Raw genomic sequence first — 13,225 nt, 5'->3', positions numbered from 1 at the left:
AGGGAGTCCTTCCACCCAATTAAGACCTGTATGCTGACAGACCTTAGAAAGACGGTTCTTAAGGACCCCGTTCATCCTCTCTACCATCCCCTGGCTTTGAGGTGAGTAAATACACCCAAATCTCTGCTTGATTCCCAACTTTTGTAGTATAAGCTTTACCGTCTTATCCACAAATTCCTTACCATTGTCTGACGCTATCCTATCTGGAATTCCAAACCTAGGTATGAATTCCCTGCATAGGAACTTTGCTACAGACTGAGCATCCTTTTTTCGAGTGGGGCATGCTTCTACCCATCTGCTGAACCTGTCCACTACAACTAACATGTACCTGTATCCTGCAACAGGACGAATCATGTCCACATAGTCAATCACCAAGTGTTTCATTGGCCCGTTTGGGGTAGGGATATGCCCAGTTCCCACTGGTATTCCAGGTCTGATATTGTTTTTCAAACAGACCACACATTGACCAAGGATATGGTCTATTTGTTCCAATAAATATGGAGCCCAAAAACCATATTCCTTGGTGATCTTGCGTCTTACCTCCCCCCTGGCCACATGTGCTAATCCATGGGCTTCCTGTATCAGCATGCCTAATAAATCTGGGGGTGCCACAACCAGTCCCTCATGATTTCTCCATAGACCTGTGTCATCCTGACTAGCCCCCCTTGTTAACCATAGGTTTTTGTCTAGCGCATTTGCCCCACTCTGTAACATCAACAAATCCTCAAGCGTGACCATGCCCTGTAACTGTGCTTCATGTGTGACCAGCAGAACTTTACCTGCTTTGTCTGCTCCTGTAATGGCTTTGGCTGCATCATCTGCAGCCCTGTTACCTTGTGTGACATGTGATGAGTCAGATCTGTGTGCGGCACACTTCACTATGGCTAATTCCCTTGGTTTCATCATGGCTTGTAACAGCTTCATGATTTGAGCGTGGTGCTGAATAGGCGAACCATCAGTTTTCTTAAAACCCCGTCCCTTCCATACAGCTCCATGTAGATGACACACATTATGGGCGTAGGCAGAGTCGGTGTACACTGTCACTCTTCGTCCGGTTCCCAAGTTGCATGCTTCTGTGAGGGCAATTAACTCAGCCAATTGAGCTGAACAAGGCTGAGGAACAGCCTCGGCTTGTTCCACAATGAACCCTGAATTTTGGGATCGGACTATGGCATACCCAGCACGTAAACTTTCTCCTACCCGGTAACAAGATCCATCAGTCCAATACTCAACGTCAGCTTCCTTTAAAGGCAAAGCTAGTAGATCTGCTCTAAGCTTAGAGTACCTCATAGCTTCCTTCACACAATCGTGTGGTTCCCCATCTTCTGGGGTTGGCAAGGTCTCTGCTGGGTTAAGTGTGTTACATCTTAGTAATGTTACATCTTCTCTTTCCAACATCCTGTAATAATTCCTAATCCTAGGCATCGTCAAAGTATACTTGCCTTGATTCAAAAGATTCCTTAGACTGTGGTGGCAGAGAATGGTAATTGGGTACCCCATTGTTAAGGTTGTTGCCTTCTCGTACATAAGATATGCCCCGGCCATTGCTCTGTAGCATGGCGCGAAACCCATTTCTACCTCTGAATATGCGACAGAGTAATAGGCTATGGGCTGTGGACTAGGTCCAATGCCTGTTGGTTGCGTAAGAACAGCGCAGGCATACTTCCCTTTGGCTGAAGAAGAAACATACAATCCAAATTCTTTGGAATAATCTGGAAGCGCTAAAGCTGGCGCTTCTTGTAATTTGTGTTTAATTGTCTCAAACGCCAAATCAGCTTCCCTTGTCCAAGTAATGCAACATTGGAGTTTATCACTACCTGTTTCCTTAATCATCCCCCTCAATGGAGCGACCAGTCTAGTGTAATCCTCCACCCATGCTGAACTATACCCAGTAATGCCCAAAAACATCATCATTTCCCTAACCGTTCGTGGTTTTGGAGCCTTCTGAATAGCTTCCAAGTGTTCGTTAGTGACACTGCGATGTCCCTGTGTAATAGATTGTCCTAAGTAAGTTACCTTTTCCTGGCAATACTGTAGCTTCTTTTTAGACACCTTGTGTCCCTTCTCCGCCAAAACCTTTAACAGTTTAACGGAATCCCTGTGACATGTTTCTTCATCTGGGGCACAAAGGAGTATGTCATCCATGTACTGAATGGCAGTACTACTTATCGTCTGCCCTAACCCGTCTAAGTCCTCCTTCAAGACCTGATTAAAAACATGAGGACTGTGTTTGTACCCTTGTGGCATTCTGGTATATTGATAATGTTGACCTTTGTAGGTAAACCCAAATAACCCTTGACTTTCTACACTAAGAGGTATAGAAAAGAAAGCCCCGCATAAATCAATCACTGTAAATACTTTGGCTGTAGATGGAATCTGAGTCAACAGCACATGAGGATCAGGAACTTCGGCTGGATAGCTGACAACTACCTCATTCACAGCCCGTAGGTCATGTACCAGACGATATGAACCATCAGGTTTCGTTACTGGCAGAAGAGGTGTGTTACTTAACGGATATTGAGTTATCTTCAAGACTCCTGCCTCTAACAATCCTTTGATCTGTGGCTCAATTCCATCAATTGCTTCCTGCTTCAATGGGTATTGGTTTTTCCAAGGGGGTTTTGCACCCGGTATGAGTTCAACTCTCAATGGACGAGCTGATTTCACAAATCCAATGTCTGTACTGTTCTTTGCCCACAGGTCTGCTGGCACATTCTGTATCATTTCTTCTCTGAGGTTTTTTTCAGGTTGTACAGGAAGGATTAGCTGGTTCATTAGCTTCACAGTCTGCGGATGTCCTATTCCTTGAGCAGAGATCATCAGTTTTGTGAACTGTCCATCAATGCTCCTCCAGATAGCAGGGTTTTCTTTTGTCGTTACAAATCTGGCTTTTTCTGAGTCTGCCATCATTGCCCCTAAATGCTTCTGTTTATAGTGTTCAGATATCATAAGTGTCACATGAGGGATGCTACCCTCAATCTTATGCTCCTGATCTAGATAAGTGTCACTGTTTATCTTCATAGCCACTCCCTGAGGGCCTAGGATTATACAACTTGTACTAAGCTGTACCTGTTTTGGCTGATGCTTCAGCCACTCATCTGGGTTTGCATCTGCAACTTCTCTAAAATACTGGAGTGTACAATGCAATGGATCAGTAGGCCTTCTGGCCTCTGACATGTGTGCCAGGATATAATTGTCCCACATCCTTGCTGGTTCCATTAGGTCTGGGCTAAGCCCTCCCACCCAATACACCATAGATGCGTTGTTGTCCATCATGACAGACAGCTGTCTGTTCTCTTGTGGCACTGTCACCCGACAGCCGTCAGGTGTGCATTTCACTGTACAGTTCAATTGGCATAGTGCATCTCTCCCTAGTAGCCCTATTGGCGTGTGTTCTGATACAAGTATTGACAGATCTGCTCTCTGTCCTTTGTACTCTAAGCTTACAAGCTCAGTAGTAGGGATCAGCTGTTTAATTCCCTCGAATCCGATTGTCTTCACATATTTCCCAGACATAGGAAGGTGCGTGGCATCTTCAGGCTTCAGACAGGTGTAGGCTGCTCCACTGTCCACCATCAATTCTAATGGACGTTGGTTGACCGACACCCATATGGTAGGTTCATCTTCAGGCCTGTTCGTCACCACCAGCTGGCACCCCCCTCTCGGATCTTCTGGGCACCCCTATAGCCCAGCTGGTGGGCCTCCGTAGGGGTTCACCACTCCTGGAGCCGGTGTAGCAGGGGGCCTATATCTTCCTTTTTGTTTCCCCCCTGCGCCCCCCTGGTTCTTCTTCCAGCAGGTACGGGCTAAGTGTCCATCCTGGCCGCATTGGAAACATGGTCCTAACATCTTCTTCCCGGCTGCGGTCCATCCCTCTTGTGGTGGTCCTTGGCCAGGCTGGTTGTATGGCTGGTACGGAACCACTTGCACCCCTGGTGGCCCCTGTGGGTATGGATACCCCCCTTGTGGCCCCTGTGGGTATGACTGGGGAGGGACAGTTTGCAGTTGCTGTGGCTGAGATGGGACCTGTAGGGCTATGGTCTGCACTCTCTCTCTGGTTTTCTTGCCTTCAGTCAATTGTACTTGAGTTAGTTTTCTGAGTGAGTCTTCGTCTTGTGCCTTCTGTATCTGAATCTTCTTTCTAAATAATTCTACTTGGTGTGCTACGTTGTCTATATAAACAGCCTTGTTCATGTGTCGTAGCCCCACCACTTCTGCTAACTTGTTCTTAACTGGGGTAGGGAGACCTTGTTGAATCTTTTCCCTGATTATGGCTTTTTCTAACGGGTTATCTTCGGCATCCTTCCCTGTCACACTTCTCCATTGAGAGTGCACACGGGCTACATAACCTCTGGGATTCTCATCTTCTCCCAGTGGCATCACAATGATATTGTCTGGGTGAATGTGAGTAGGGTATGTCTCTCTGATTGCCTTCCACAGCCTGCCTCTGTTTGCTGCGAAGAGCTCTGGGTCATAAACTGATGTACCGATATATTTATGAAGTCCTGCCTTCGTCAATATTTCCTGCATGGTGTCCAATCCTGTAATAAAGGCTAAGAGTCTTTTCAGGTCTCCCATCGCGGCCTGCGTCCCTGTCAGTCTCACGTCCATCTCGTTAGTCCAAGGGTGACCCCCATCTTCTAGGACTGGGAGTTTTTCGATCACTTCAGACAGATCTGTATGACCCCAAGGACGATATTCTATCTTGTTATCTCGAAACAGCACCGGGAAGATCCCCTGAATTTCCTCTTCCTCCGATGCCTTCCCTCTTGGTCTAAGGCCATAATTGCTTACTAGTGGCTCCGTTCTTTCGTCCCACCTTGGTGTCGCTGTAGACCTTGGGAGGTTCGGCTGGGATGTATGATGTGATGACACTTGACGATATTCTCTTGAGAGGTTCGGCTGGGATGTATGAAATGATGTCACTTGAGCTATCTGTTCTTCCAGTTCCTCTATCTGTCGTATACAACTTTCCTCCTCTCTTAGGCTTCTCTGGAGTTTTCTTGCCCTCTTTCTTAACTCCTCCTTATCCTTTTTCACCCTTTCTTCCTCCTCTTCCTCCGACATCCTCTTCTTTTGCTTTAAGCTCTCTTTCTTCTTCTCTATCTTCAGAGACTCCTGCTCATCTTCAGAACCACTTTCTTCTTTTCCCTTTTTATAGCGTCTTGTCCTTCCCTGTTTTTCGGCCCTGGCTATTAGTTTTCTGATCTGAGCACTGTAACCTCCCTGTGCATTGCTGTCAGCACCGGAACATTCGCCTTCACCTCCACTGCCATCTTTACTGTCATCTGTCTTGTTCTCTGGTTCGAAATCCACGGTCACTTTTGCTCTTCCCCTCTCTAGTACATTATCACCCCCATCTTTGATAGTGAAGGCTCCGTTCGTACTTAGGACGGGGACCTGAGGGTAGATCCGCTGAGAATTGTCCTCCAGTATCTTGGCATAGGGAGGAGGACTGGAGATTGGAGCTGTGTGTGAGAATGGAATGTTCACTTTCTCTTCCATTGCTTTGGCCAATTCATCTCTTTTTTCTGGATCCATGTGAGCTGTTTTCTCATTCCAAGCTAATGCTACTTTCTGCCCCTCTACCTTGAAGAGGTCTAAAATAGCTAACTCTAATCTGCGTTTCTCTGATCTAATCTTTCCTTTTTGATGCGCCTTATGTGCATTGATAAGTATCTCCAATGTTGCAATTAATTGTAAGTCAAAGGTGCCCTCTTCTGGCCATGGTTGTTCAATGTCTGCCCAACGAATATTCCATTTCGTTGACATTTTGCTAATCTCCTTAACAAGAGGATTCATTTTTTCCACTATAGCCACAGGGGATGAATTTGCTAATATTCCCTTGTCTGTATTAACAGCCCTCACAATGTTACTGGGTTTGGCTCCCATGTCTGAAATATTTATACTGTTTAATATGCTGAAAATATGCTATAAGGTGTACTTTTCTTACAACCCACCTTCTGTTGCCGTATCTGCTAAACAGATGCTAGTCCAACTTTTAACTGCGTCAACTGTCTACACAGAACATTACAATTCAGAACAACGGATTGTTTCAGTGGTATTGTGTATTATTGACTTAAATGTAATCTATGTGTGTGTGTGTTTTAATTTAAATTTAATTAAAATTTTTAATTCAATTTAATTTAAATTATTTAAATAATTATAACTAATTAATCACTAACAATCAACTATCACTATTAATTAATATTAATTAATTATTAATAATCATAACTAAATAATCATTCAATTCAAATTTAAATTCAATTTAATTTCAATTCAATTCAATCCAAATTTAGTTTAGTTTTAATCTAAATGTTTTTCCCTTATTGTGTATGAATGTGTATCACTTAATTGCTCAATCAATACTAATTATAGTTCAGGTCAACTTTAATTATTAAACTACAAAGGCTGTTCAACACAATTTATCAAATTACAAAGGCAGGTCACGCTTTCTGATTCACAAAACCCTTGATTGCTCAATCCTCAGATATAAACTGTTCTGCTCTTCTTTAATCAAAAGCTGTGAAAAAGAATTTAACTTGAAATAAAAAGATGTAAAATACGAATAGTGACAACAACCTGTAAAGAAATCGATTTATTTTGGAAGGAATAAAATGATTAATTATTAATTACAATCTGTAAAGAAATCAACTTGTTATTTGAAAGGAATGCATAATTAATTAGACTTAGTCATTAACACTTCATTGATGTAATCCTGTGAAAGAAAACGTTACCATTGGACTATTACAATCTGTCCACTAGATGGCAGCAAGTTCCTTCCCCAGACCTGTCAATGAAATTTCTCCAAACCACTCTATCCCACTGGTCAATTCACTTTCCTTATCTTTTAGAATACGACACAACCCATGCGAAATGAATCCAATTTTATCTGCAAGAAATAAGTAATGTAATTCAGGTTCCTTTCTAAAGGAATGCTTATTATTCACCAAACCAATCATTCTAACATTTTCTAATGCCTTTTTTCCACAGCCTCTGTACTTGAACGCCTTGAGCGCTTGCAGGCATAAGGCTCGACGGCACTAAAGTAATTAGCTGACAATGGTCCTCTTGTCTTCTCACAAACAGGACTATGCTCTTTCAAACTAGGAATTCAGATTCCTTTATACTCATAACAATCCTGTTATACCACACACACGATAAAGTATCGTACAATTACAATAACACAATTATCAGACTCTCTTCTGATTTATCACAAGATATCAATATTGCCGACCCATTAACAAAACGTCTTCCGTTAATTTCCTGTCGACAAGCCTACACTTTTCATATAGACACTTACTAAAGTTCGTCTTCCTTTAGTACTCTACTGACAGCGCATTCGCAAAACGCGCACTGAAGCAATTCATCCTTTGCTCCACAATACACTCGATACTTCTACAATATCGTACAATTACACATTTATGTACAATTACAGATTTCTAAATCCGGCTCTTTAAATTCAATCCAATTGTAATTATCTTATATTTCTAACAGATACTCAACACAAATCTAAATTCTTTTGTTTACAGCTTTAAGACCATTTAATTACATCAAGGAAGTCTGACTGAGAGAGAGAGGGACAGAGAGACAGAGAGTGAGAGAGGAAGGGAACCAATTTGAGAAAGGCAGAGGGAGAGAGAGAGGGAGATAGAGAGAGAGAGAGAAAGGGAACCAATTTGAGAAAGGCAGAGGGAGAGAGAGAGAGGGAGGGAGACAGAGAGAGAGAGAGAAAGGGAACCAATTTGAGAAAGGCAGAGGGAGAGAGAGAGAGGGAGGGAGACAGAGAGAGAGAGAGAGAGAATGAGAGAAAGGCAGAGGGAGAGGGGGAGAGAGAGAGAGAGAGAGAGAGAGAGAGGCAGAGGGAGAGGGAGAGACAGAGAAAGAGCAGAGAAAGGTACTTACCTCCAGGCGCTGAATGAAGAGATGTAAAAATTGACGGTCACTATAATTACTTATAAGCTATTAATTAACTCGTGGGCTAGTCTCGCCATTATTTCGTATATATTGGTATCTGTTACTACTAAAAATGAAGAAGAATTCTTGAGCAAATTTAAGACTTGTTTATTCAAAAAAGCAGGTTACACAGCATGGCCCCTCAATGGAGCTGATGGTCCGAATCGGTCACAGGATGGATGTCAAGAAAAATAAAGAGAAAGAGTCCATCTACGTAGCGGACTTTATACCCTGTCACTATTATTTCGCTGAGCCAACTAAACAGAGTCCACGTTACTTTAATTTGGTTGAATACAAAGCATACCAGTGAGTAGGTGAGGCCATTCTCCGTCCTGCAAATAGGATGTCATTGTCTTATTATAATGCAACTCACCCTATGGTCTAATACAATTCCAATGTAACCTATGTTATGGCCGTCTTGCTGACTCGACCCCAATGCAATTATCCTCCCATGATGACATTCCATCCTCTGCACATGCATTGTCAAAAGGCCACCGTGTGTCTCTCCCTATCTCTCTTAACAGAAACAACACAAACGGACGGTTATCTAGTGAATAGGGGAACGAATCAGATAAATGACAAATATGTTTCTGCCCTCAAGCAAGCCCTGGATGAGTAAAACAGAGTCAAACAGAGTCTCCTACTATGTTGCTTTCACTACGTGGCCGTCGGGTTGCCATGGCCACGTCATATGAAAATACACTACATTTATTTATGTATTTATTTGTATTAATTATTGTCCTAAACGCTACTGTCTTCTCTCCCTCAGAGAAATGCAAGAAGTTTCTGCAAGAGTTTTACAGCGAGAATGACTCTGGGAAGAAAGTGTTCAAATATGGAGCTCAGCTTGTGAGTAGAGGACTGTTATATATTCCACACCTTTCTGCCCCCCAGGGCAGATGTGTACTGAATCCTAAATAATTAACAACTCTCTAGAGTCCATTCACACATGATGGAGAATGTTTCTAGATTTTGTCCAGGTATGGGTAATAGTAATAATAATTGATTACATAGACTGTGTCCATTGTTTAGCATACACATAATCACATTATTAGATGTTTATTGCACACATTCACCAGCATTTTGGATGTTCAGGGTGGCTCATTGTAATGTTTTAACTAGGATTGTTAGTACAGAGCCCCAGTGACTGAAGTACGTGTGTGTGTGTGTGTGTGTGTGTGTGTGTGTGTGTGTGTGTGTGCGCGTGTGTGTGTGCGTGTGTGTGTGTGTGTGTGTGTGTGTGTGTGTGCGTGTGTGTAGGTGTCTCTGGCCCACAGAGAGCAGGTGGCTGTGCAGGTTGACCTGGACGACGTGGCAGAAGAGGATCCAGAGCTGGTGGAGAGCATCTGTGAGAACACCAAGCGCTACATCGGCCTGTTCGCCGACGCCATCCACGAGCTCCTGCCAGAGTACCGCGAGAGAGAGGTACAGTACCCTCTTACCCACAATGCACTTGGTACGCCTGAGAGAGTTGAATATTGGGGGGGGCAATCCGGAACTTGTTTACACCTTCCAGATACCGTTGCACCTTCCTACACAAGTGCATATGGGGTAGAGACTGGGGGTTCAATTTGAGACGTTTTATTCTCTGACACCCCCCGCGCGCGCGCTGTTTCATGCGATGAGACGGACTGCCTCTTCAACACACGATTCCCTTGATATTATATCGGTTGCCATGTCAGGTTATTGATGATTTATGGCCATTTGAGTACGAGTACACCTGTCAGAATATGTCCTTACTTCTGTGCTTCACGCCCATGTCTCCTCTACCCAGGTGGTGGCTAAGGACTCCCTGGACGTGTACATCGAGCACCGGCTGATGATGGAGCAGAGGGGGCGCGACCCCGCAGACACCCGGCACCCCCGCAACCAATACCCATCTGAGCTCATGCGGAGATTGTAGGTTCATGTCCACATATTCTCCTTGCCTTTGACTGACTGACTGACTGACTGACTGACTAATTGAAACCTGTATCGTAGACAAAATATATTTAGTTATTAATATTATGTTATTTCCCGTATGCATGGATGGTGCTAAAGTGGAAAACAATATAGTATGGTCTTCGTTTTCTGTAACCGTGTATACGGCAGGGGAATGACAAGGTTTCTCAATGACTTAGTGATGTTGTGTGTTGCTAATTTAGAACTTAAGTATACCCCGATGACATTTGATTTGTTATATGGTTATCATCTGGTCCAAGACATGGTTGATGATTTTTTTGAAGTTGGTTGAATTGACTTTGTTGTGATTATAGAGGGATGGGTACTGTGGGGAGGGGAGGGAGGGGGTCTGAGTGTATGTAAATGACTGTGTTTTTTTGTGTGTTTTCGTTTTCTTGTATTTGTGTTAGAAAAGGTGACTAATACAAATTGATCACCCCCCCCAAAAATAAGAATATTTCGAAAATGTCTAAATCACAAGGCAAGAATCTTAGTGGTTCTCCCATCTCACACCAGTTCTGTCCCCCCCCCCCACAGTGAGCTGTACTTTAAGCCGCCCAGCACCTCCAAGCCTAAAGTGGTCCGTGACGTCAGGGCCGAGAACATCGGCCAGCTGGTGATGGTGAGGGGGATCGTGACCAGAGCCACGGAGGTCAAACCCATGATGACCGTGGCCACGTACACCTGTGACCAGTGTGGTGCTGAGACGTACCAGCCGGTAAGAGAGACTGGCCTCCGGGGGTTGTTATGGTCGATGCATCACACAGCGTTCCCATGGGTCCTTGAAATCCTTGAAAGTTTGTGAATTTGAGAAAAGAAAAAAAATCAAGGTCTTAAATGTTTTTGAAAATAGACATGGGTCATTGAAAGTGCTTGAATTCCCGTCTCTCTCTCTCTCTCTCTCTCTCTCTCTCTCTCTCTCTCTCTCTCTCTCTCTAAAAAAACTTTACACATATTTCACAATATATTGTTTTGCTCTGCTGTGTTAGAGAAGGCAAGAGACCATCTAGTGTTCACACATTCAAGCCTCTCTTTTTAATTGTTTCTGAGGGGATAGTTCCTATTATATAAATTCTCAACTAGATCTGTCTCAAACGATGCTGTGTTGGGCCCTTGAATTTGAGGGAATTGAGTCTTGAAAGTCCTTGAAAGGTGCTTGAATCTGATGTTTCAGAAGGTGTGGGAACCCTGATCACAGAAACCTAGTAAGCCACTTAGGCACGGCATTAAACTACTAGATGGGTCTGTGTGTAGATATGTCTGTAGACTTGGCATCTAGTGTAAGACGGTGTTTTTAGTTTCTCCTGCTTCGCTCATTCCTTGTACTAACTGCACACTTTTATTTTTATTTTTTATTATCAGATCCAATCCCCAACCTTCATGCCCATCATCATGTGTCCCAGTCAAGAGTGTGTCACCAACCGGTCCGGAGGCAGGCTCTACCTGCAGACCCGAGGGTCAAAGTTCGTCAAGTTCCAGGAGCTGAAAATACAGGAACATGTAAGGCCTTTATGAATGATATGCATGGACTTTATAAATTATATGTATGGACTTTATAAACGATATGTAAGGACTTTATGAACGATATGCTCCTGTTTTGTGCGTTTATGATCTGCATTTGTACCTGCTCTCTCAACAAAGTATTGACTCTGTCTCTGTGTCTGTGTAGGCACTTTGTCCACCTGTTGGCCAAAAACAGAACCCTGTCTGTCCCGCCCCAGGATGCCCATGAGTTCCTGAGCCAGTGCCTGGACCAGCTGAAGGAGGACGTGGAGAAGGTGAACAAGAGCTGGAGGAGCGAGCCAGCCATGTCCTGGGAGGACCCCCCCCCAGCAGGTGGCCCCCCCTGGAGTTTGAGGTGCAGCACACCATCACCTGCAAAGGGTGAGGCCCTCCCCTGTTTGACACTCGTCCCAAAGGGTCTTGAATCTGACAAAAAAAACAAAGGGAGTGTCTTCAAGATGGAGAAGCTAAAACCTCAGCTAGCAAAGGAGCTTTTCATAGTTTCCAATGTGTCTGGGAAAGCTGCGTTGTGGAAGTGATGTAAGCCTGTTGTGCCAAATACTCACTCCCTGCATATACTCACTCCTCTCCATGCTTATGCGTTCGCTTCCGTTCAATACAGATTATTTAATTTACTTAAAGTGCTTGTACCACACCACCATACCAGAACATCACAATACGCTATCGCATTGTAACAAACCAGTCCGCAAAGGGCTCTGTCGGTTACCAGGAATCTAACCTAGAGAAATCAGCCACGAATGTCCTAATACATAAATAATAAATGTATTACTGTAAACTATTACGTATTTAATTGCTGTTGTAGGGATCTGTTTTATGTAGAAAGACGAAATAAAACAGGAGACATAATTTTGCTTGTTTAGCAGGCTGTCTAATCTGAGGACACGAGCCCGCTGCAACAGTCTTATTGTACCGATAGCTCGGAAAAGATAAACGCCCTCTATTGGCGGGAGGTGAACATTGCAACACATAATTACCAAATTAATACAATACCATATATACAAAATTGTGACAACACAATTGTGAGTGTCACACACTCCCCAACAAAATAAATGTGGCTCCTGCCATTTCTCCTGGCTCATTCAAATCAAATATTTCAAAAACTCCCTTTCGTTACCCTTATCAGTATGTATACCCTGGCATGTGAAAAGGTGTGGGTAAGCCATAAGGGTATGTCACGTGTGGTGGTGGAATGCCATATAGTGGTGGGACAGAGTAAGGTAAGAAGTGGTATGGCTGCATGCCCCAAAGTGGCATATGTGGCATCTCAGAAACCTCTATACTGTTGGCTGTAGCTGGTGTCTGTACCGATGGCTGGCCTAATCTGTCACAGGTAAAGTGTGCTGTCGGCTGTCTATTACGAGTAGATCTTCTGGCTGAATACATGTCATGACCGCTATGGTCCTCCTCTACTCTTGGCCCTTCAGCTGCTCTAGCACTCTCAGTTGGACTTGTCTGGGTAAGTATTGTCTCTGGACCTTCTACAACAGGCCCAGTATCTTCACTGTCACTTTCAGGCTCAGTATAGGACTGTTCTCTGCTTGGTCTGGGGTCTCGGACTGCTCTTGTTTCCATTCTCAGTCCTTCTTCCATTAACGCCGCTCTTCTTCCCCTTACAGGTGTCATCTCTCTCACGGGTTCCATCTCTCTTACAGGTTCTCTCTCTCTTACAGGTTCTCTCCCTCTTACAGGTTCTCTCCCTCTTACAGGTTCTCTCTGGGCGGCTCTTGTGGATTCAGCAGGACCAGAGCTCTGCACAGGATTATAGGTAGGTATGGTGTTCGTTCCATTTCCAACTCCAGTTGCA

The sequence above is a fragment of the Nansenia antarctica genome (genome assembly GCF_963989245.1).
Source record: "Nansenia antarctica genome assembly, chromosome: 8".
Lineage (NCBI taxonomy): Eukaryota > Metazoa > Chordata > Actinopteri > Argentiniformes > Microstomatidae > Nansenia > Nansenia antarctica.
Note: the sequence above shows the minus strand (reverse complement) of the source record.